General features: G+C 50.2%; 1 protein-coding gene across 1 annotated transcript in view; it reads left to right on the forward strand.

Annotated features, from left to right (window-relative positions):
- Window positions 1-652: 652 nt before the first annotated feature.
- Window positions 653-23,714, forward strand: part of Gsn (gelsolin) — a 53,683-nt gene continuing 30,621 nt past the window's right edge. The window contains exons 1-3 of the mRNA XM_050126747.1: window positions 653-709; window positions 1,171-1,266; window positions 14,127-14,215. The gene's annotated coding sequence lies outside the window, so the exon portion shown is untranslated. The remainder of the gene's footprint in view (window positions 710-1,170; window positions 1,267-14,126; window positions 14,216-23,714) is intronic.

The following is a 23,714-nucleotide window of genomic DNA, read 5'->3' on the forward strand; positions in this document are numbered from 1 at the left end:
CTTTTCTCGCGGAGTCGTGTCTCCGCCCACCATGAGAGGCACGTTTGACCACTGGCTGCACTGAGCCTTAGATGTGTTATGGTCATAGTGCTACCCAGAGTCCCTGGGCTGGAAATGTCAGGCGTTCCAGACCAGGCCTTCTGACTCTCACACCTAGCCATGGTTCACATTTTAGGATGGGGTTGCCTCGGCATTTCTCCTTCCTTACTTCTGGGTGACGTTAGAAGAGAAGAGATTCTCCTTCATTCTCTTCAGAAGGGCAGGCTGCTGGTGGACTGCCCATCACCCGACCTGCCAGGAGCTATTTCACAGTGGGGAGGGGGGTTTTGCCTCTGAAGACCCTCCGGGGACTTTAGCTTTACACCGAAGGTTGCCCACGCCCGGTACACTGTCCCCAGCCTCGCTCTGGTGAACTCCTGAGTCTCCTCCTTCGCAACTGCTCTCCATGTTCCCAGCCTCAGTTTCCTCCTGGTGACCACAGAGCGCTTGATTGACACCTTCAGGCGTGACAGACGAGGAATGCTAGCCCGGAGCCAGTCTTCATCCTCCCAACTGCGCTCCTCCCCGCAGCCTGCCCCGCCTCGAGGGCGGCTCCGGTGCGCGCCCTGCCCACCCGGCCGCTAGCGCAGCGCACCCCGCCCCGACTCCAGGAACCAGCTGAGCACACAGCTGGACCCAGCAGACGCCGTCTCCAGCGCCGCCACAGCAGGTAGGGAGGCGGGCCGCCCGGATCCCGGGCTTTGGGGGTGGACCGAGCTGAATCTCCTTTCCCTCCGGTGCCCATCCGCGCCCTGCTCACGCGCGGGTATCGCGGGGGAAGGACGTGCTTGCTCACCTTGCCTCTCTTCAAGTGACCGAGGAGGGTGGACATAGAGGTGAAGAAGAGCGGTTCTTTCCGCCACGCCTAGATCCGCAGTGCTGCAGGTACGGGACCTCACCACGACACCGCCCTGCGGGTGCTTTGGGGGTGTCTGAGCCCGAGTGCAGGTGACTGCCCACGCATGGCTTGAACAGTGGCCGAATGAAGAATCCACGCAGCGGAGCCTTCACTCCTGAGCAATACCTTCCCCCTTCAGGGCCCAAAACTGTTAGAAAGTTCCTCTTTGTACGCGCCTGGGATCTTCATGGCTGTTTCTGAAGGCATTTAGCTCTTTTCTTTCCCGCCTGCAGTGTTGCGGTCCCTTGGTCCCTTCTGGCCTGGAGAAGAAACTTCTGGCTGACCGTCGACGCCTTTTTGAGTGATTAGAAGTCTCCATCACTTTTCAGGTCTGCCTCCCCCAGCTTTATTATAGCAACTTCCCTGTAGTCCAGCACTTGCCAGGCCTGCTGGGGAAGCCCTAGGTCTGAGAGCTGGGGTTGGGCAAGCAGGAGATCCGACTGTAGATCCTCAGCCCAGACACCCACTCTTTTATTCGATTCCATTCTCACAGTCTCAGTAGAGCAGAGAGGAATCTTTTACCGGATCCAGGCGTTCCTCCTGGTGCTCCTGGGGGATAGAAGCCTTCGCAGAAGGGGCAGCCTCGGGCCTGGCCCAGTTCCAGCCTACTCTTCCTGACTCCTTTTGTGGGACCTTGGACTCGTGGGTGTTCTGTGCAATGCCACCCTGCCCCTTACAGTTATGGGTGCCTGTTAGTATTCCTTGGGAGACTTTAAAGGGAAGAGGAAGACGGATGGGACTGGGCTTCCAGCTTCTTTGAAACTGTTTTCCTTTCTTGGGCCTCCCTATTTATAAATGCCAGGGAAATCGTAAACAGCTGAGGGAGCCTGGTTTGGCACATGAAATTACCCAGCAGCAAAGGTTTCCTTGTGAACCAAGGGAGGAATTTACTCCAGAATTTTCCCTAGTCTTTTTTATTAGGAACTCGCAAGAGCCGTGGGAAGCAGGCAGGCTTGCCTTCAGTCTGTTTCCTCCCTCCTAACCTGATGCCGCATTCTCTGCTTTGTGTTCTGGGACCTGACCACAGAGGGGCCCAGGAGCCCCAAGGAAGAGAGCACTCTCTATACTTCCTATCTTAACATATCTAGACCTAGTAAGAGGGGGTGACTAATTCTGTCTGGGTGAGCCAGGCCTAGATGAGTAATAGTTTGCCAGAAGAGGGATCAGGGCAAGAGCTGTTCCATGGCACGGGGGCAGCTTGTGCAAAGGCACTGAGGTTTTCTGAGCGTTCTACATGGCTGGACTTCACAGGCAGTAGGATGCTGAAAAAGGCTTGTGACCCATGCAGTGACCGTGAACTCAGGGACCAGCTGCTGAGGAGGAAGTGCTGTGTCAGAGGCTGGGAGCCCTGAGGAGGCCATCTCAAGGTCAGCAGGCAGGTCCAAATCAGAGCAGTGCTTGCTGGGATGGCCAACAGCAGGTCCTGGAAACGTAGGTAAATTTTATCTGAAGATGGATGGGATACAACTACTTACTTTTATCTCAGTGTTGCTGGGTTTCTGCTTTAAAAGAAATAGACTAGTGCTTTAGGGTCAAACTGAGGGACAGTCACGTAGGCTCTTTTGTCTTGATTGCCCTCCTCTTTCCCTTGAGGTGGACAGTGGTCTGTGCACTGACCTAGACTGTCACAGCAAGCACTGTGCTTGGGAGGGAGCACTCCCTGTCTCCTAGTGCTTTGGGGACAGCGGTCCCTCCTCCTGTCCCTCCTTCTGACTCAAGTGGGCTTTTGGCTTCTGGATGACCTGTGTTTAGACATAAAGATATTATCATTCTGGCCTGGAGCGCTTTGCTCAAACACTGATCTTTGGCTTCCATCAAGGAAACTCCTCTGGGTCTGCGCCCACAACTTTGGAATATTTGCTGACCAGAAATGATAGGTTAGAGGGAGAGAGATGTAAGAGAAATTACAAGTGCTATCTTGAGCCTGGGACTGCATTTTCCTTTCTTTTTATATGTCAGTGTATGTAAGTGGAGACCCAAATAGTCACACAGAAACTAATTAATCACAACACTGTTCGACCAGTGACTCAGCCATATTTCTAGCTAGCTCTTACATCTTGAATTAACCCATTTATATTAATCTGTATGTCACCACGAGGCTGTAGCTTACTGGGTAAGGTTCTGACTGGTGTCTTTCTCCTTTGGCAGCTACATGGCGTCTCTTTGACTCTCCCTACTTTCTATCTCTGTTTAGATTTCCCAGTTGGTTTTACACTGCTAAACTATTGACTGAAACAGCTTTATTCAGCAACCAATAAAGCAATACATTATATTGACAGGACATCCCACATCATCTCCCCTTTCCTGTCTAATTACAAAGAAAGACTTTAACTTTAACATAGGAAAATTACATATACAAAACAATTATCAAGCAAGAATTATAGTTATAATATTTTGTATGAGTCTAAAGTTTTGTATCTAATTTATCTTTTATCATAACTAAGGAAAACTATAACTCTCTGTCTTTAACTCCACCAGAGACCCCAGAAGGATATAATATTACCTAAATAAACAGAAGTACACTGTAAACAACTTCCAAAGTTCTTTTGTAACATTGGGGCATCCATCTTCAGCCTACAGGTTCATAGTATCCAGCAGACTTTTCCATGAAGCAGGAAATTCTGCCTTGTAATGGCAAAGATTGTTAGTTGCTTTCTTCTGTGTCCTCCAGAATGTCTGGCAGTTTATTCTGTGAAGCAGGAACCCTGAAGGACCATCCCATCTTTTGTAAAGTTTATCAGTCATTTTTCTGTGTGTCCTGCATGCCTAGTTCATACAACATACCATTAAACTGTCTAGGCAGGAGCAGTTTCTTGCCCAAATGACTAGCCTTGTCATACTGAAGACAAATTCCATAATGAGTTTCTTCTGAAACAATTGGTGCTACCCAGAAGCAGGCATGCCTCACTGTTGGGAAAAGTTTAAGTTTTTAAAACATTTTAAATGCCATATTCTCTAGGTTTTTGAAGTGTTGAAGATTATCTATCTAGCTGAAATAACATGAAATACATGTGCTGGAGTGCACATGTGGTGTGTGTGTATGTGTGGGTGAACATGCTAGGGTGCACATGTGATGGTGTGTATGTGTGATGTGTGTGTGTGGGTGAGCATTCTGGGGTGCATATGTGGTGTATGTATGTGTGGGTGAGCATGCTGGGGTGCACATGTGATGGTGTGTGGAGGGGGTGAGCATGCTAGGGTGAACATGTGACAGTGTGTATGTGTGATGTGTGCGTGTGTGTGGGTGAGCATGCTGGCCGTCTGAGAACAACTTTGCAGACTCAGTCTTTCCTTCTACCTTTACCTGGGGTCTGGGGCCAGACTCAGGTCATCAGGCATGTGTAGGAGAGTCCTCGCTCTGCCCAGCCACCTCACCAGCCCCTCCACTTTGAACCTGGAGCTCAACAATTCAGCCAGCCTGACCAGCCAATGAGCTTCCAGGACCCACCTGTCCCTGTTCGCTCCAGGTCAGCACTGGAGGTCCAGGTGTGCTGCTGTGCACCTGACATTTACATCGTGCTGGGGACTTGGTATGCACAGCCCAGGGAAGACTGGAGGGGCCCAGGGTTATTTATCAACACATGTGTTCTTTACCATCAACGTCCCCAGGGTGCGGATCAGTCTCCCATCTATTTTAGGAAATTAAGGCTCCTGGACGCAGGCAAGGCCCTTTGTTAGCTGGGCGCCCAGCCAGAACTGGTCCTTCCTCTACTATTTTGTCAAAGTCGTAGACATCCCCAAAGGCTGGGAAAAGTGAGTCCTCCCCCCCCCCCCCCCGCCCCGTACCTCCTAAGCAAATGTGAGCTGAAGCGGAGAAAAGCGGGTCCCAGGAGTTATGCTATGCGTGGCGGTGGTGGGGAGGGCGGGCGATGTTTAGGCAGCTGAGGGATGTTAAGTAAAAATATCTCCTCCCTTTCGGCTGAATGAGCGTGTGTCATATTACAGCCTGGTGCGGTTTGTGAAGTCGGAGGCCACAGGCCGGCTCAGTTCCTGCTGCTGCCCGCCTCCCCTCCCCTTCCTCTTGAGCTGTGTCCCTTTGCTCCTGCTCTGCCTGGGACCACAAGGGGAATTGCAGGGTAGGGAGAGGGTGTGGCGGCTGAGGGCCAGGGCTGGGGTCCGGCCTGTGCCCCAGACAGAATGAAGAGTAAGATTTGGGTCTTGCACGCCTTTTTAATGGACTCCAGTGACCATCGCACACCACGGGGCGGGCAGCAGTGTGGGGCTTGCCTAGCATGGGTGGCTCTGAGTCAGAGTGCTTTGTGCTCAGCCTACTGACACGGGACCTTCGTGCCTAGAAGTGGCAGGTGAGCCCGATGCAGTCAGATGCAGAAGTTCTGCGGTCCTACTTGAATTTGGAGAGTCTACTAGAATTTTAGCAGAACCAATAGCCCCGTTTTGCAGACAGGAAGCTGAGAGTGGGGTTTCACTCCCAGACAGTATTCCTTGATTTCCAGTTCACCTTCAGCTCTTATTGTTTTGTTTACTATTCAAATAGTCTTAGGAAGGAAGAAATGTGGACTCTATTTTACAGATAAGCAAACTGAGGCCTTCCTTGGGGAAGTGAAGCTGCTTACCCTCTCTACAGTAACCCCGATGTTGTCCTTAGGTTACCCACTTTGCAGATGAGGAAACCGAGGCCCAGAACACCGAGTCTCCTTGCCCTAGGTCCTTTCCCAGCCCTGTGCCGCTCGTCCTTAGCTCTGCTCAGTGCTTGATTTAGGGAATGGGAAATGGGTCTCACTATACAGGCCTGGCTGGCCTAGAGTTTGCTCTCTAGACCAGGCTGGCTTCAAACTCACAGAGATCTGCCTGCCTCTGCCTCCCGAGTGCTGGGACTAAGGGTGTGCACCCTTGTCTGGTCTGTTTTCTGTTTGGTTATTTGGTTTTCCTGGTTATAACGTCTCCCTTAAACCGGCTTTCCAAGGAATCCAGAAAGGGTTTGAGCCACGGAACCTGGTAGGGAACTCTGACGAGGGGCCAAGCCCATGGGGATGGGTTCCTTCACTGCGCTCCATTGGCTAAGCAAATGGTGTCTTGTTACTTTCCAACCTCAATGGCTTTGTCATTTGGGCCAAGTACTTAGCAAGCGCAGGATATATATTCATGCCTCTCAGCCTCCAGGGTGGGGCCCTGGTGTCCCTGCTCAGAGGCAGTGGCTGGGCCGGACTCATGTGAGTGCTCCGTAAATACTAGTTAAATCTGGGGAGTGGCCTGGTGGCATTTCTGCTTCGTCTCCTCAGTGGACTTTCCTTCCTCGTGGTGACAGGAGCTTGTGATAGAAAATTTGGAAAATAGAAATTTTTAAAGATTTAAAAACAACAATAAATAATTATCCTTAGCTGGCACCTAAGTGAGCACTACTAACTTTTGGGTGTGTTTTCTTCCTGGCATTTTCTTTTTTAGAAAAGATTTATTTTGTGGTTTCTGTGTCGTGCAAGTATATCGGTGTGTGGGCTGTGCATTTTAGTGTAATGCTTGCAGAGGCCAGAGGTGGCTGATCTGGAGTTGGGGTGACAGACCTGGAGCTCCCTGGTGTGGGGGCTGTGAACTGAACTCAGACCTCTGGACGAGCCCGGCTCACCGGCCTCCACTTCCTGGCATTTTAAACACCACACAATGGTCATACTGTATGTACAATTTTCTGTTCTTTTAGATTTTTTTTCTCAATATTTTAACAAATATTTTCTCATGAAGGATTCTTTAAACATAACATAAAACTGTTCTCAGGTTTACTGTGGTTTTGTTTTGTTTTTCGAGACAGGGTTTCTCTGTGTAACAGCCCTAGCTGTCCTGGAACTAGCTCTGTAGACCAGGCTGGCCTTGAATTCACAGAGATCCGCCTGCCTCTGCCTCCTGAGTGCTGGCATTAGCACTGCTCAACTTCTATATAAACTCTTACTCTCGTGGGCCAGAAGATTAAAATGATAGACTAATCTGTGGTTAGTTTTTTCACTCTTGGGGGCCTGCCACCCAGCTCTCAAATAAATAAAAGGAGACTTATTCCTACTTATGAATGCCTGGCCTCAGCTTGTTTCTAAGCAGCTTTTCTAACTTAAATCATCCTGTTTCTCTTTAACTACATTTTACCTCTGGGCTTTTTGCTGTCTTTATTCCATATATCTTTCTTTCCTTCTTACTCTGTGGCTGGCTGTGTGGCTGGCTGTGTGACTGGCTGTGTGGCTGGCCCCTGACGTCCTCCTTCTCCTTCTCTCCTCCCTTTTCTCCAGGTTCCTCTGTTTATTCTCTCTGCCTGCCAACTTCATGTATTTCTCTTTCCTGCCTCGCTATTGGCCATCCAACTCTTTAGTAGACCAATCAGGTGTTTTAGGCAGGCAAAATAATACAGTTTTACAGAGTTAAACAAATGCAACATAAAAGAATGCAACACATCTTTACATCATTAAACAAACATTCCACAGTATAAACAAATGTAACACACCTTAAACTAATATTCCATAACAATAGTATAATTAATTTTATTTATTTATTCTTAAGTTTTTCTTTTTCCTTTTCTTTCTTGGTGTTGGGCATTAGACCCAGGACCTCATACATGCTAGACAACCTCTTTGCTGTACTCCCAACCCTACTTTTTGTAAATTAAAAAAGTGAGGTATGCTAGATTTTCATCATTATTATCCCACTCCCGGTGGGCAGGTAGGTACCTTCACTCAACAATCATCTCACCTCACACATTTAGACTGTTCATAAACAATACCATGCTGAATACCCTAGTGAGTATTTTTTATATGTTCTTTAAAAAATTTATTTATTTATTTTGTGTGTGTGTGTATTTGTGTGTGCATGTGCGCACACATGCCAAGGCAAGGGTCACAAGACAACGTTGTGAAGTCTGTTCTCTCCACAATGGGGGCATCAGGCTTGACAGCAATTGCTTAGACCCACTGAGCCACTTCTTCCCATGTTCTTTCTTCATTATTACAAGTGGAGTTCCTGGCTCAGTTCTGAGACATTTGATAGCTTTTACTTTGCCCACTTGTTATCCAGAAGGGTCGCAGTGGTCATGAGTGGTCCTGTGTTTCTACCATCACTGGTGGGGAAACCGCATCCTTGAAGGAGCACTGCGACTGGCTACCAGGAGTCCAGTTGTCCTTCAGACTTCAGCAGATCTTTCTGCACAGTCCAGTATCAGAAAGGATGGAGCTGAGACTTTCAGTGGCAGAGCAGAGGGACCGTGGTTCTCTTTCCAGTTTCTGCTTTGCACTTGCGGTTTGACCCCAATTGAATCGCCTCTCTGCAGAGGTTACTTGGTTCTCTTTGTGCTCGTGGTGCAGACCTTGAGTGGTCCTCCTCTGTGCCTTGGTTTCCTCAAGGGTAAAGTTAAGACTTCAAGGCTAGATACTCATATTTTTGTTAGTTTGTTAAGACAGGGTTTCCTATAGCATCCTAGGCTGGCCTTGAACTCACTATGTAGCTGAGGATGGCCTTGCACTCCTATCTCCATTATAAGTGCTATGATTACATCTTGTACCACCTTGCCCAGCTGTGCATGCTAGTCCAGCCTTCTACCAGCTGTAGGGTTCTGCAATGAACTGCCTTGCCCAGCTGTGCATGCTAGGCCAGCCCTCTGCCAGCTTCAGGGTTCTGCAATGCACCTACGTGGTGCTTCCCCAGTGCAGATCATCCAGACTCTCAGAATTGCTGTTTTCTCATCTGATCCAAGCACCCTGGAGCGGGAGCAGAAGGGTGAGGGCCATGGTCTTTGTATGGTCGCATGTTATTGCTTCTTGAGCTTCAGGCCAGGAGGTGGAAGCCAGTTGAGCTGTGGCATTCAGAATGGGATTTTCATGGGCTAGCCTAGGCCCTGTCCCCTTTGCACTTTACCGGACTGTTTGTCTACCAAGCACGAGGACACTCCGTTCTAGAACACACCTTTAGAAGCTGGGAATGGCCGGCCTGGCTCTTTAGATGGTCTTTTAAAAGCTTGTAGAGTTCGTGCTTGCAGAAAATTCCATTTTCATGGCGGTGAATGTTTTAGATGCGGCAAGGCTGTGTTCAGGAGCTTTTTAGAAACGTGGAGTCTGAGACTCTGCCCTTAGGGCGGCCATATTTAGCAACTAAGGAAACAGGATGCTAGTTAAATTAGAATTTCAGGTAAAGAACGAGTAATTGTTTAGTATTACTTCCTCCCTGCAATATTTAGGGCATACTTATAAAGGAAAATCAATGCATATCTGCAGTTCAAATGTAAATGGACATGCAGGGGTTTTCTGGCAACCCTTCCTCCCTGGCTCCACTGCATCCATTCTGCACTCCTGCAGGAGCCTCATGGGACGCTTGTACAGTTTCAAGTGTGTAAAGCATGATGTGCTAGAGGCCTTCCCATCAGAGCCCAAGCTGAATCTTTTTGTAATGACTGCATGTGTCATGACTGCATGTGTAAATTAGAATATAGTATTTATTGGGGAGCTGATAATTCCCACATCACTCATTTGTGTACGTCTGAATTTTCTGTATTGTGTTTTCATATTACAGAGAACTATAGGACTTACTATCCTGCCATTAGGCCCACCCGTGGGTCCAAAAGGTCCCCCACATTACAAGGAAAATATATAGAGAAATAGAAAATTAATTTATCCGTGGTTCTGTCCAAAACTGAGGTGGGTGGGTGAGTCTCAGTCCATCTCTGCCTGGCTCATAGCAGAGTGGCAACATACACAGGGGAAAGAAAGCCAGGAAATACACATGCTAGCCGAGTTTCTGTTGGCATCGGGGCTCTTGTGGGTGGGCCATCTTCCCTGCCCACGTGGAATTTCCCTAGAAGGAAGCCAGTTCCTAGGCCTCTGTTCCATCACATTGTTAGCAGAAGAGGGGGAAGCTCCTGGCTTTAGGAGAAGCACTGGCAACTGTGGAGGCTTCAGTTTCCCCCACCTCCATAAACATCTCTGCCAGTGCCGGTGCCAAGCTACCTCGGCCTCCACACTTGGGGTGGGAGCACCACACTTGGGATGGGAGCAGCGACCTTTGTGTGCCCAACCCTGATACTGTCTGCGCTGACCCCAAAGAAGGTGGCACTCTTCACTGCCTTCTCACCTGACAGGTTTCCCCATCTGAACGGTAGAGAGGGTCTGAGGAACTGCCAATTCCACATCTTCACTCCACACACGCCCCCGAGAGAGAGTGTTCCCACAAGCGCTCACCTAGCCCCAAGTGCCGTCACTTGTGTAGTTTAAAAGCGCACATCTGAATCAAAACTCTCTCAGTTACTTTTCAACCCCAGGCCTGGGAAGATCAGGGAACTTGGCCATGGGCATCTGGGGTACTGACTTGGGTGAGTCATTTGCCTGCCTGCTTGACCTGGTTCTCTAACTTGGCTCCCACTCCTCTGTGCATGTGGGGGCTGCCTTCTTCTCACCTCCCAAGTCAGCTTCCCACCTGACCAGGGCCAGATCTCAAGGTCAAGTGAAGACCTGGTCTGTCCGTTTTGCATCCTGGAGTGGGGTGCAGCTCTGAGGACAGGGAGGTGACACTGTGACACTAGGGAAATGCTTTTAGACTTCTAATAATATCGAAAGTAGATAGACATGATGTTCTGAAGAATCTCCCAGACTTACCATGTCCACAATCACCCAGGAATTGATTCCTTAGGGCTGGGTGGGGGCCTGGAATCTGCATTCTCATGAGCGCCCAGTTCATGCTGTTGCTGCCGGTCCAGGGGTCACACTGAACTGGAAGATCTAAATCTAAGTAGTGTGATGTTGCACACCTGTATGCAGTGGTGTGATGTTGCACACCTGTACTAAGTAGTGTGATGTTGTACACCTGTATGAAGTGGTGTGATGTTGTACACCTGTATGAAGTAGTGTGATGTTGTACACCTGTATGCAGTGGTGTGATGTTGCACACCTGTACTAAGTAGTGTGATGTTGTACACCTGTATGAAGTAGTGTGATGTTATACACCTGTATGCAGTGGTGTGATGTTGTACACCTGTACTAAGTAGTGTGATGTTGGACACCTGTATGCAATGGTGTGATGTTGTACACCTGTATGCAGTGGTGTGATGTTGTACACCTGTATGCAGTAGTGTGATGTTGTACATCTGTATGCAGTGGTGTGATGTTGTACACCTGTACTAGTAGTGTGATGTTGCACACCTGTATGAAGTGGTGTGATGTTGTACACCTGTACTAAGTAGTGTGATGTTGTACACCTGTATGAAGTGGTGTGATGTTGTACACCTGTATGAAGTAGTGTGATGTTGTACACCTGTACTAGTAGTGTGATGTTGCACACCTGTATGCAGTGGTGTGATGTTGCACACCTGTACTAAGTAGTGTGATGTTGTACACCTGTATGAAGTAGTGTGATGTTATACACCTGTATGCAGTGGTGTGATGTTGTACACCTGTACTAAGTAGTGTGATGTTGCACACCTGTATGAAGTGGTGTGATGTTGTACACCTGTACTAAGTAGTGTGATGTTGTACACCTGTATGAAGTGGTGTGATGTTGTACACCTGTATGAAGTAGTGTGATGTTGTACACCTATATGAAGTGGTGTGATGTTGTACACCTGTACTAGTAGTGTGATGTTGCACACCTGTATAAAGTGGACAGAAAGATAAAAATTTCAAGATCACATTTGCTATGTATTGAATTCAAAGCCAGCCGGCGATAAATGAGACCCTGTCTCAGAAAAATAGTCGATTTAGAATGGATATTTCAAAATTAAGCCTATTGATAAGGCATAAATAGCCAGTTTAGATTCAGATACTTTTTTCTTTTCTTAGAGCTGCTCGTAGAACCCAGAGCCTTGTGCTTGTTGTGCAAGCCTTCTCCCAACCCAGGCAGCTCACCCTGGAGATTCCTTCTATCCATCCTGCCTCCCTCTTCTGTTCGAACTCTGGGTCAGACTTTATTCCACTGTTTCTAGAATGTGAGCGGTTGTTGAAATAGTTTCCTGCTAAGTCATGGAGAGGTGGAGAAATAGGGCCCTTCAACAGGAGAGAATGACTCAGTGGGAAGCCATCTGAAGGCCTGCAATGTGGCTTTGATAAACATCTCCACCAGAGGGTTATACATTTAAGATGATAAACATCATTCTTAATTTGTGGCTTGCCATGGCCCAGATCATGTGCCCTGTAGCCCCGTATGCAAGAGACAGCAGTGGCTTGCCATGGCTCAGTCATGTACCCTGTAGCCCTCTGCAGAAATGTGCTGTAAGCCTGAGCAACCAAAGCTTCGGGTCTTTCTCCAAGTGAGCAGGAAGCGTACCCTTATTTATAGCTTGATACCGAGTAAAAGCTGGACCCAAGAGCAGCAGTCTGCCTAGACATCTTAGCTGTGTGACCTGACCCCTGGAGCCTTACGTCACCTCTCTGAGCCAGAGGTCTTGCTTGGCAAGATGAGCGGCCTGGCACCTGCCTGGCACCTGCCTGGCAGATTTCCTATATTGTCTGTTGAGTCTAATGCCTGGTAGGTGTACAGAAAGTGACAACTTGGCCATTTGAATCCTTGTGGTGTGACTGGCCATCTAGTCCAAAAGTCCTACTGATGACTCGGGAGGGGTCTTATAGGGTGAGAACAGCCACCGCTGCAGCCTGCACCTTCCACAGGCAGAATGCTCCGGATGAGGTCCCCTGGTGGCGTGCACACTGTCAGTGAGCTCCCTGCCAGAGGCTAGTTTTTTCTTGGTGGACAGCCTGATTCTGGGAAGCTGCCTCCTCTCTCTGAGCTCTGAGGCAGTGCAGGCAGATGTGCAGGCCGACTCAGAACCAGCTGCCTGGAGCTATGGTGGGGGCTGCGACAGAAACCCTCTGTTTCTTGCTCCCTTGGGAGCATGTGGGTGGCGACTGAGCTAGTAGCATCAGCGACTTGCAGATCTTGTTTTCCAGTTGCTTCTGCCCTTCTAGAAGGGAAACCCACAAACTTCGTCTTGGCTGGGGTCTTTGTAAACCCAGTGAAGCGTGAAAGCTGGTGTCCATCTCAGGAAGCGTGCAGTGCTTTTCTTGCCCGTAGATGGCAGCATCTGTACTGTGAGCAAGTTCTGTGGGAGTGTGCCTGTGAGCGCATGTGTCACACATGCGTGCAAGCATATCCTTTGGAAAATCTGGAGCTGCAGCAGGCAGGGTCTGGAGTAGCACAAGCAGATCTTAGTCTGCTGGGAGAGACCGATACAGACACAGACTGCTGCAATCTAGTGTGGCAGAGAACCTAGGAGCTGAGGGTTGAAGGACACAGGGTACAAAACTTGCCCGGAGGATGCAGGGGTGGAACACACTCTATGTGGCAGGAGTCTGTGGTTCAAGCGGCTGGCCATGACAGACCACAGAGAGTAGACACCGAAAGTTGGCAAAGGATCCTACACTTTGTCTTGGGCTGTGTTGAGCCACAGTGGGTCTGAGCGACTCAGTGATGTGGTCTGGGTCTGCTCCGAGGAGGTTTGCACTGGGAGAGAGTCAGAGACCAGAGAGTCAGTGGCCAGATGAGAGGGGGCAGTGGCGGTGGAGAGTGGGGTGTGTTCCCCTGTAGTCAGAGGCTGAACTGAATTGGAAGTCAGCGTGAGCTGGAGGTCGTGGGAGTGATGCCTGGACCTCTGTGTGGATGGAAAACGGGAGATGTGGCCGGGGTAACCATTGCTGCATGGGAAGCATGAGGGAAGGGGTGCACTTAGGAACATATACAGCCCCCCAAGTGAGCAGGTGAGACTGGTTTGGAGTTAGTGGAGTGTGCATAGCTGTCTGTCATTTTTCAAAACAAACCCCATGTGCTTGGACATGCCTTTAGGAATTGAAATTTTCTGCAAGATGTTTGAGAAAGGCCTGTATAGGTGCCATTTAACTTTAGTACCCCAGACCTAGAGAAACATGTGACCTCTGGCCCCTCTGCCTGTGGCTCCATGCCCACTGCTGTGTTACCTACTGACATTGCAGAACCCATCAGTCATATCTGGGCCGTATACTCCGGTTAGAAAAGGGCTTGTATTGTCACATCAGGAGCCTTGGGGCTCTTCTAATGGGCACTGGAGGTGGCGTTTGCTGGGTCATGTACTGTGCCACAGCCTCAGTGAAGCAGTTACTTCAAGGAGCTCATAGCCTGGCATCCTGAGGTCCACCCTTGACCAGCTCATCCCTCCAGCATCAGGTGTGGGCAGCACTGGCTGCAGGTAGGCGGGGTTTACCCGTGTGACCTCAGACACTGACACTGAGATTCCTGGGCCCTTTTCCAGGTTCCGCCAGCACTCCTCTCCCAGTGCCCGGCAGCTGTCACAGCATCTCCTCCCGGAGTGGCGGTCTTCTCCTTGCGCGGCTCTGAAAGGTAGGTAGAACACAGAACCGCTGTCCACCCAGTGTCCCGGGAGTCTAGATGATTCTGGAATGGAAGCAGCTGAACAGCTTTTGTGGACAACACTATTCATCACCCCATCTGCTCCTCACCAAGGGGAAGGCAGCTGAGGGCAGGGGTGAGGCGGGCTGAGCACCCATGCCTGCTCCCGCCCTGGCTGGGCTTCTTGCTTGCTGTGTTCTCAAGCCTTCTAGGAGCTCTATAGTGGGAGGAGAGGTGGGAACCCTCCCTGCAGGTTGTGGAGAGGTGGACAAAGTTGGGTGTGGCCACCAAGTCCCCGCTTGTTGACTTAGGAGGCACCTGAGGAGTGTGAGTCAGGGAGACTGGATGAGTCATTCCCACCTGGCTGGGCCGGCCTATCAGATTTCCGGATGAGCCTGAGCTGCAGTGCACTGTGGGGCTGGGCAGAGTGCAGAGTGCTGGGCTGCAAGCCAGGAGACCCTGATTCCTTGAGTGGGTCCTGGGCGTTTCCTCCTGGAGGGCGGTGCATTCGGTCCCTTCCTTGTCTAACAAGGTGGTGTTGGGGATCAGACAGCCCCGCAGATGCCTTTGTGAGATGGAAAGCCAGGAGGGTCACTTGTGAGAGCATTTCAACCTAACAGAAGAGAACTTCCAGTTATGTGAGGAGAAAGGAGAGCGCCCTCCGGCCCATGGCATCAGTGGCCCGTGGCATCAGTGGCCAGCCCATGATGTCACCGTTGCTTGCCAAAAGAAGCAGGAAGCAAGTGCCTACATTTCCCAATCCTCCACTGCACCCAGCGGAGGAGCCTAGCACGCCTCTGTCCCTCTGAAAGTCTAGATGACAGGGCCTGTGTCCTTGGATCCAGAGGTTTCTAGAAGGTTCCCTAGGCCCAGAGGCCTGGCCACCCTTAGCTACCACTGAATGATCACATCTGGCTTCTGGGGTACCTACTTCTGACAGTCCAAAACTGGGGTGCCCCTTCCTGTGTATGATTTTGCTAGCCATGTCACAAGGTCCTTACATTCTGCCTGCCTGCTGAACTTTTGGAAACACCTCAGGGCCACAGCCAGACCTGCTCGGGCCTAGCTGAGGGTCTCGGGAGTCTGCCTGCTCACCCTTGCGGCTCCCCTATCCCCGGCACTGCACCCGCCTCATGTTCACCTCCATAAACTTGGGTGTAAGCACGGTGCCCTGGTGTCCTCCCATCAGATCCTCAGATATCCTTGTCCCAAGTCTCTGGCACACTGATACCTCCTTCTCCATCTGGAACATTCTCTCCCTGGCCGCTGGAAGGCTGTCTTGTCAGTTTCCCCAGCTGCCCCACCCACCCTTTCTGACTATGCACAGTGCTTTGTTTTTCTGACTTAAATGTTAGGCGGATTCTGGAATCCATTCATTCCCAGAATCATGTGACAAGTATCTAGGGCCTGAGTTGGCAGTTGGAGAAGACATAAAGAATGGAAGCTTCCCATTCCTCCTGGGTCTTGTGTAGATGGTTGTGCCTGCCATGGCTTCCTGGGTCTCGTGTAGATGGATCTGATGGTCTAAGGGTGCAGCTAGGAGGAGGTGTTTCTCTGGACAGGGTAAAGGAGCATGAGTGCCGGACGGCAGGGTGAGCTAGGAAGGGAGAGCACCCCTCAGACGGAATGGGGAACGGCCAGGCAAGGGACCAGGGCTTCCAGGCCATGCTGCCCTGACTGTGGATTTTACTCCACACTACCAGAGACTGTTAGGAGCTTCCCAGGGGAGACTTGGAGGACTTCATTAATGACACCATCTCACACATGCATACATACAGGCACGCATACATACACACATGCATACACACGCATGCATACATACACACATGCATACATACACACATGCACAATACACACATGCATACGTACACAATGCATACACACATGCATACATACACGCATGCATACATATACACATGCATACATACATACACGCATGCACACGCGTGTGCACGCACATCTTATGACCCTGCATGGCGTTGTTTTAGTGTTTTCCTCACTGAAGTGCCCTACATGATTCTTCATGTAGGACCTGGTGTCGAGAAGTCCTGGGAAATGTGTGCTCTCCCAGGATTCTCTTGGCTCTTTGCCACCACTCTCCCTCACCCCCATCTCCCAGCCAACCCATGCTGACTCTCTGGAATGGGTGGTGAACTGCCCCATGCTGAAAGAGGAGCCATGCAATCCCTGAGGGAGACAACTGTGGCCCATACCCAGATGCTTTCCAAGACACCCATGGGGCCAGTCAGCTTTTCCTGCCCTGGGATGAGCGCTGGGCTGAGATGGGAGTATGTGCAAAGGGCTGGTTACCTGGGGGAGCCCTGTGAGGACGAGTGAGTCATGTCTGGAGACTGAGCTGAGAGTGACAGGAGGAGACCCGGATGTCTGCAGAGAGACCTCGGATGCTAGCCAAGCTCCAGGCTTCCGGTCACTGGGAGCCATAGACGGCCATGGAGGAGACGAGCCGCTCTATTGATGAGATTTCAGAGCAGTCAATTATGGCAGTCAAAGAGGAGGGCGGTCAGAGAGGGCAATGCCGGAATCTCATAGGAGAGTGTGTTCTGGTGAAGCCCTGTCCCTACACAGAGATATACACACACAGAGACACACACAGAGATATACACACACAGAGGCACATACACATAGACACAGAGACATACACAGACACACAGAGAGAGACATACACAGACACAGAGATATACACACACAGACACACAGAGACACACACACACAGACAAACAAAAAAAAACACACAGATCACAGAGATATAAATACAGACACATACACAGAGACAGAGATATGCACACACAGAGACATACACATATACACGCAGATAGAAACTCAAACAGACACACACTCACACACACACACACGCACACACACACGAATAACCTGTTTCTCTCTGTTCTTCGCTCTTGCCCGGTTCTGTTCACTGTCCAGCTAGGCTGACTTGACTCAGATCACGGCAGCACTGGACTCTAGGAGTAAGTCTGAGCTAGTGTCTCTGAACAGAACGTGCCCAGTCCCTCTCAGATTCATTCTCTGTATCCACGAAGGAGGGCTCAGGTGGTAACCTGTGAAGGAAGGGGGTGCAGCACTTGGGTACATGGGATGGCTGGGAGCCTTTACCATAAGGTCAAGGCCCTGCCCAGGTCACAACAGGCTGTTGCCAGCGGAGCTCAGGAAGGCCACGAGGAAGATTTGAGGGGTGGGGCTGGAGCTGCCTTTAGCAGCAGTGTCTGGCCCAGGCACGGCGCTGGTTGGGACTTATTCAACATTCCATCCTTTGCACGCAGCACTCAGGATGGCGAGGTTCTCAAAAATCCTAGACAACAACAGTTAATTTGTGATGTGCCACAGGGGCTGTGATGTAGCTCTGCAATAGAGGGCCTGCCTGGGACTGGTTCCCAGCACTTCAGTAACGACAAAATACAGTTACCGGGCTGATCGGGGCTGGGCACAATAAGATAAGTGTTTGAGAAGCAGGTGTCACAGTATGCTGGCTGGAAGGGCCCAAGGGTACACACCGACCTCCCTAGTTCACATTTTGGGAAACTGAGTCCCAGGCAGAAGCAATGGAAGTAAAAGCAGAAAAAGAAGCCTAGGCCAAGGAACAGTCTCCTTTCTAGGCGGGTGTGGCTCTTTGCTCAAACCCTCTTCCTCAAGAATTGTGAACAATGGCTTCCTGAAGAAGTTTTAGTTAACTGTGTGTGAGGGGTGGGGGGTACATTTCTGGGGCCATTTGTGCTCTGATGTCTGTCAAGCTGGGCCTGGCATAACTATTTCAGCCTAAGCCAGAAGGGCCTATTTATAGCTGCTAGATTGAAGCCTAGCCTATCTCAAGAGGCCTTTTCCCTTCTGCCCTGCCCAGCCATGGCTGAGGAAAACGCCCTAGGGGGAATGATGAGCAGCTGGGAACTGAGGGGCTCTCTGAAGCCTGTTCAAGCAGGACCACAGTTTAGCTACCAATTAGGCTCTCTGCCTGTTCTGATGTCCTCTTCTGGCCTCCAACGGCACTACATACACATGTGCAAAGACATATATGCAGTAGAACACCCATAAACATAAAATTAAACAAATCTTTAAAAAATAAGAATAAAAAAGATGTATTTATTTTCATTTTATGTTTTGCCTACATGTCTTTAGCACTGTATGCGTGCCTGGTTCTAAAGAGACCAGAAGAGGGCATTGGATCCCCTGCAATGGGAGTTTGGGATGTTTGTGAGCTGCCATTTAGTGCTGGAGCTGAACCCTGGTCCTCTGCAAGAACAGCCAATGCTCTTAACCACTGCACCAACTCCCCAGCCCATGTAGGTGCTTTCTAAAGGAGCAAGGGAAAGAGTAACAGGCTTCAAAATCTAGCCCTGGGTTTAAACTCTGCTCTGCCTTGCCTAACTGTGCAGTATTCAACTGAAGACTGACTTCTCTGAGCCTCAGTTTCCCCATCTCTAAAACTGGATGATGGCACCCATAAGTTTTAATGAGGATTCAGAAAACTGGTGCTTATGAAGTTCATATCATGGGGCTGAGGAGATGGCTTTAATAGCTGAAGTGCTGGCCCCACGTGCCTGTTTGGTCCCTTGCAAATTACATAACCACAGGGAAGGGAAGGCAGGGACAGGAGGATCCCCCGGGGTTGCTGGCTCGACTGTCTGAGCTAATATGTGAGCTCCAGGCTCAAGGAGAAGACATGTCCTCCAAAATATGGTGAAGAATGATTCAGTGAGACAGATGACCTTGATCCCTAGCCTCTACATATATGAGCACACATCTGCACACACACACATCTGCACACATACCTACACACACACATGCGCGCACACATCTGTGCACACCTGCACACACACCTGCACAATACCTGCACACATATACGTGCACACAACTGCGCATACACACATCTGTATGTGCACATCTGCACACACATCTGTGCACACATACCTCTGCGCACACCTGCATATACATACACGCACACATCTGTGCACACACCTGCAGACACATCTGTAAGTGCACATCTGCGCACATACATCTGCTCATACACATCTGCACACACACATACACACACGGTTGTTGTCATGACGCCTGCGCATATGGAGCTTCAGTGTGCAGAAGGGAGTTTTATTTGCAGGTGATGAAGCTGAGGCTACTTACATATGTGCTGCACCTCTCAGTGGCTAAGAGCAGTCAGGCTTGGGGAGCCCTGGCCTCCCACAGGGCCCTGACCCTTCTCTCTCCTCCTCCCAGCCCCCTGGGCCGATCCTGTTCCCAAGGTTCTGGGGAGCTCAGTGTTAGGGATTGTTTTTCTTAAGAAGTCCCTTCTGTTGTGCCACAGGATGACTCAGAGCTCTGAGTCACAGCTGATGGCAGGGGAGGCCCGCCCTGGGGGAGGCAGAGGGGAAGGAGGGAAGAAAACAGAAAGGGGACCAGTTAGTCCCAGCTGTCCTGCTGTTTGATCCACCAGACCCAGCAGGCCCCTTCTCCTGCTTAGCCTCAGTTTCCCCAACTATGGTTGTGCCCAGTGGTTCCCATTGGTAGCTGACCCTTAGAATTGGGTTCTTGGACACCCCCAGTTCTGCACATTCCAAGGCTGGGGCCGCGCTGGGGAGTCTGTGCTCTTTCTAAACTCCCCCAGGGATCTGCTTGCCCACTCTTGTGACATACACAGCCACCCTCTGCTGTCCGAGGCTCTGGGCTACTCTCAGTAGGTGACAATGAAAAGTTCACTTCCCCAGCTAAACATGAGGATTGGGGGTGGGGAGGGGGGAGGGAGGAGGGGGAAAGGGGGCTTTTGTTGCTGTTGATTTTCCAGACAGGGTTTCTCTGTGTTGCTCTAACTGTCCAGGCATGCTTTCCATAGACCAGGCTGGCCTCAAACTCACAGAGATCCACCTGCCTCTGCCTCCCGAGTGCTGGGATTAAAGAGTGCGCCACCATGCCTGGCTAACTTTTGTTTCCACAGCAACATTCAACATTCCTGAAATATAATTCACATGACTGATTAAATTCACATAGAGTTTCTATATATATATAATTCTGCCATTTTCATGAACTCTGATTCTTAGTGACTTCAGGGTTTTGAAATCATCTCCACAATCATGTTTGAGAGACTTTTCTTTCCTCCCTTCCCTCCTCTTCCCTCCCTCTCCCCGTCCTTCCCTCCTTCTCTCCCTCCATCTTTTTTCTTGAGAAAGAGTATCTCTATGTAGCCCTGGTTTCCCAGAAACTTATGTAGACCAGTCTGGCCTTGAACTCGCTGAGATCCGCCTGCTTCTGCCTCCTGAGTGCTGGGGTTAATGGCATGCACCACCATATCTGGCAAGAACATGTTCATTACTCCGAAATGACCCCTGTGCTCCACTACCGACAGCTAATCAGCATCCGTGTCTAGCCCTCCCTCCATCAGCATCCGTGTCTAGCTCCCCCTCATTAAGGGTCTGTCTCTAGTCCCCCCTCATCAGGGTCTGTCTCTAGCCCCCCCTCATCAGTATCTGTCTCTAGCCCCCCCCCTTTCTGGCCCTGTGCCAACAGTTATCCTGCTCCGACCCAAGGATTTCTTCTCAGTATGAGGTCACCACACCCTCTTACCATCTGTTAGGATTTCCCAGCATACACAGTGTCTCCTGCACAGCAGACAGTGGGCACATGAGCCTGGTGTGTGGCCCAGACTCAGGCATCATTTCAGAGCGCTTACCTAGCACGCCAAGAGCTGGGATGGACACCAGTTATCTACTTCTCTGTCAGAGAAACTCCACCTGCGTCACATTCTAGAGCTGAAGGCCAGGCACTGACAGGACAGGTTGCTTTGACAAGGTTACACAGTGACAGAGCCTGGGGAGTGCCCTTAACTATGACGTAGTATTGCCCCTGCCCCTGGGGTGAGGACCACCACAAGGATGTAGCATGTAGCATGTGTTTCCAAGGACTGAGGCCTGGTACAGAGGACATAGACATCAGCACCCAGCAGAGTGTATGGTGAGGGGCAAGAGCGGCATTAGTAAAGCTACAGAAGAGAAACCTAGCACAGGTCTAAGGAGCACAGGCTGGTGTGTGACATGGTCGTGTGTTTGTATGTGACGCTGGTGTGGGACGGCACATACGACATACAGCCGTGAGCAGAAGAGCTTGGGGCTGGAGCTCTGGCACTGATGGGTTCCTAGGCCCCAGGAGGCTCTGCCATGGTAGGACCTGGGGCCCAGCAAGAGGCTTTTCTCCTCCTTACAAAGGCCTGCCTGTTTCTTCCTCCTGTTTCTGGATGCCAAAGAGTTAGCATGTTCCAGAGGAGGACAGGGGCCCCAAGTACGCCCACTGTCCCTTTAGCTCAGACAGGGGTCAAGGCATGGGGCCAAGCCCGTGGTTCAGGAAGAGCCTGTCAGGCCTCCAGCTCCCCACTCTCCAAGGCAGCCCCCCAACCCCAGCACTGGCTGAGGCCAGCACCAGTAATTTTCCTCTTCCTGATCCTCCTTCTTATTGGCTCCCTGACTGCTTTGCTGGCTCAAGAGAGATTGCCTTCAAGCCTTTGGGGAGTAGATTGCTAACAGCTGCTGTGGGAGGTGCAGAGAAGGAGGAGGCGGAGGAGGAGGTTGCTGGTTGTGCACAACAGTTTCTTGAGCCCTCTCAGTACCTGGAGCTCACCATTTTATCCTGTTTCTTCTGAACAAGAGTGACAGGCCCAAGGTCACACGTAGCCAGTTCCCAGAGTTCCTGGCAGGGAGCTGAGGTCACACAGAGGCTAGGGTAGATGGCAGAGGATGTCTGGTAGTCACTGAGCTATGCTGCTTAGGGCACATGGGTACCAGATCTCAGAGGGTCAAGCCTGGGGGTCCTGTGTCTGTACTGGGACCATGGAGGGGTCAGGAGCAGTGGCAGCCACAGGCCTACTTGAACGTGAGATCTTGTGAGTCCTCCCTCTCTGCTCCTTGCTAGCCCCCGGCCTTCATCTTTTCATTGGAGTTTTTTCTGGATTTTTTAAAATTTAATTAATATTAGATGTAGCAAATCTGTGACATACGCCTGGTTGTCCTGTGTCCAAGGGCAATGAAGTTCAGAGGGCTTGAATTTCTTGTCAAGGTCAGCTTGTGAGTGTTGGGGTCCATACTGTTTTGGGTGGACAAAGCAAGAAGAGATTCTTGAGGTAGATAGGAAGGCTCAGAAGGCTGGCTCTTCAGGTGACTAGCCACCACCCTGTCTTCGGCCTTGGTTGAAACCCTCTAGCTGTCCTTTGCTTTGAGTGTGAAAGTGAGGTAGAGGCCAAGGGTGGGCACGGAGCAAGTGAGCTGCAGGTGTGTAAAGGCCAGCAGGTGCTGAGGGCCATCTTTGGATGTCATGGTTGCTAGGCACCAGCTGAGTGACACGTTCAGAGTCAGGGGCTTCTGTCCTCTGGGACATACATCAGGGTAGCCTTGTTGCTCTGCTTTATAGAAAATGATATTGGAACATTGTAGAAAGGGACCACTGGCCCTGTCCCCTGAGCTGATTCACATCCCTCCGTGAACAAGACCTGTCATCTACTATCTCTTGGCCATGCCTGCCCCTTTGCCCTCGCTGGGACCTCTACCTGTGGGCTGCAGTGGGGCATTTGGGTCATCATGCAGTGACCAGAGTCCTGCACCCGCCACATTCTCCATCCCCAGAACTCTCTCTATTGCAGAACTTGTTAATCTCAAAGATGTGAGGAGAAAGCCCACTGACCCAAATCATCATGGGCAAATTAATTAAGGCAAGCAATTAATTAAAGCAAGTTTTTTTTTATTCATCACAAGTTGCCTTTCCCTAAATGTGGAGTTCAAGAGATCAGCACTGGGCATGAGGAAGACAAGGTTTTTATCATTGAGGGGTAGGGGGTTTCCAACTGGGGGATTTGAAGAGCAAAACTGGCAGGGTTACAGGAGCAGAACATAAACATAACAGGTCAGTTATAACAACCTCCTGAGGCAAAGACATGATTGCAAGGTGGTCCTAACAAAGTAGCCACAACAACAGGTAGTCATAACAACCTCCTGCAGCAAAGACATGATTGCAAGGTGGTCCTAACAAAGTAGCCATAACAACAGGTAGTCATAACAACCTTTTGGAACAAGTAGGGTTCCAAGATGGTTACAACTTTTTGATACAAAGATGTGGTTGCAGCTTCCTGGAACAGGCAGTACAGAACCATTTGTATTTAAGGTTACAGGTGGGGCAGAGCCTAATCCTTGAGAAACAGAGATTTAATCATAAACATGAATGGACTTAGTTTATCTTTACTGTAAGATGGCTTTATCACCCAAGATGGAGGCGGGCTGGTTCATCCACTGAAGCTCTGCTCTCTTTGGACAGTAGCCCACATTTCCCTTCCCTTTAGACCATTACTTTACGGAAGTGGACTCACAACATTCCTGCCTTGTGACTGGCAGTGTCCTTGAGGGTCATCCCTCTAGCAGGATGTAATCTCTTCACAGGTTACTCTTCTGCTGTTTGAATATGTTTGTTGATTGTCTACTCACTTATTAATGAA

The sequence above is a fragment of the Alexandromys fortis genome, unplaced genomic scaffold, assembly GCF_014885135.2.
Source record: "Alexandromys fortis isolate MF-2015 unplaced genomic scaffold, M_Fortis_MF-2015_v1.1 scaffold_268, whole genome shotgun sequence".
NCBI lineage: Eukaryota > Metazoa > Chordata > Mammalia > Rodentia > Cricetidae > Alexandromys > Alexandromys fortis.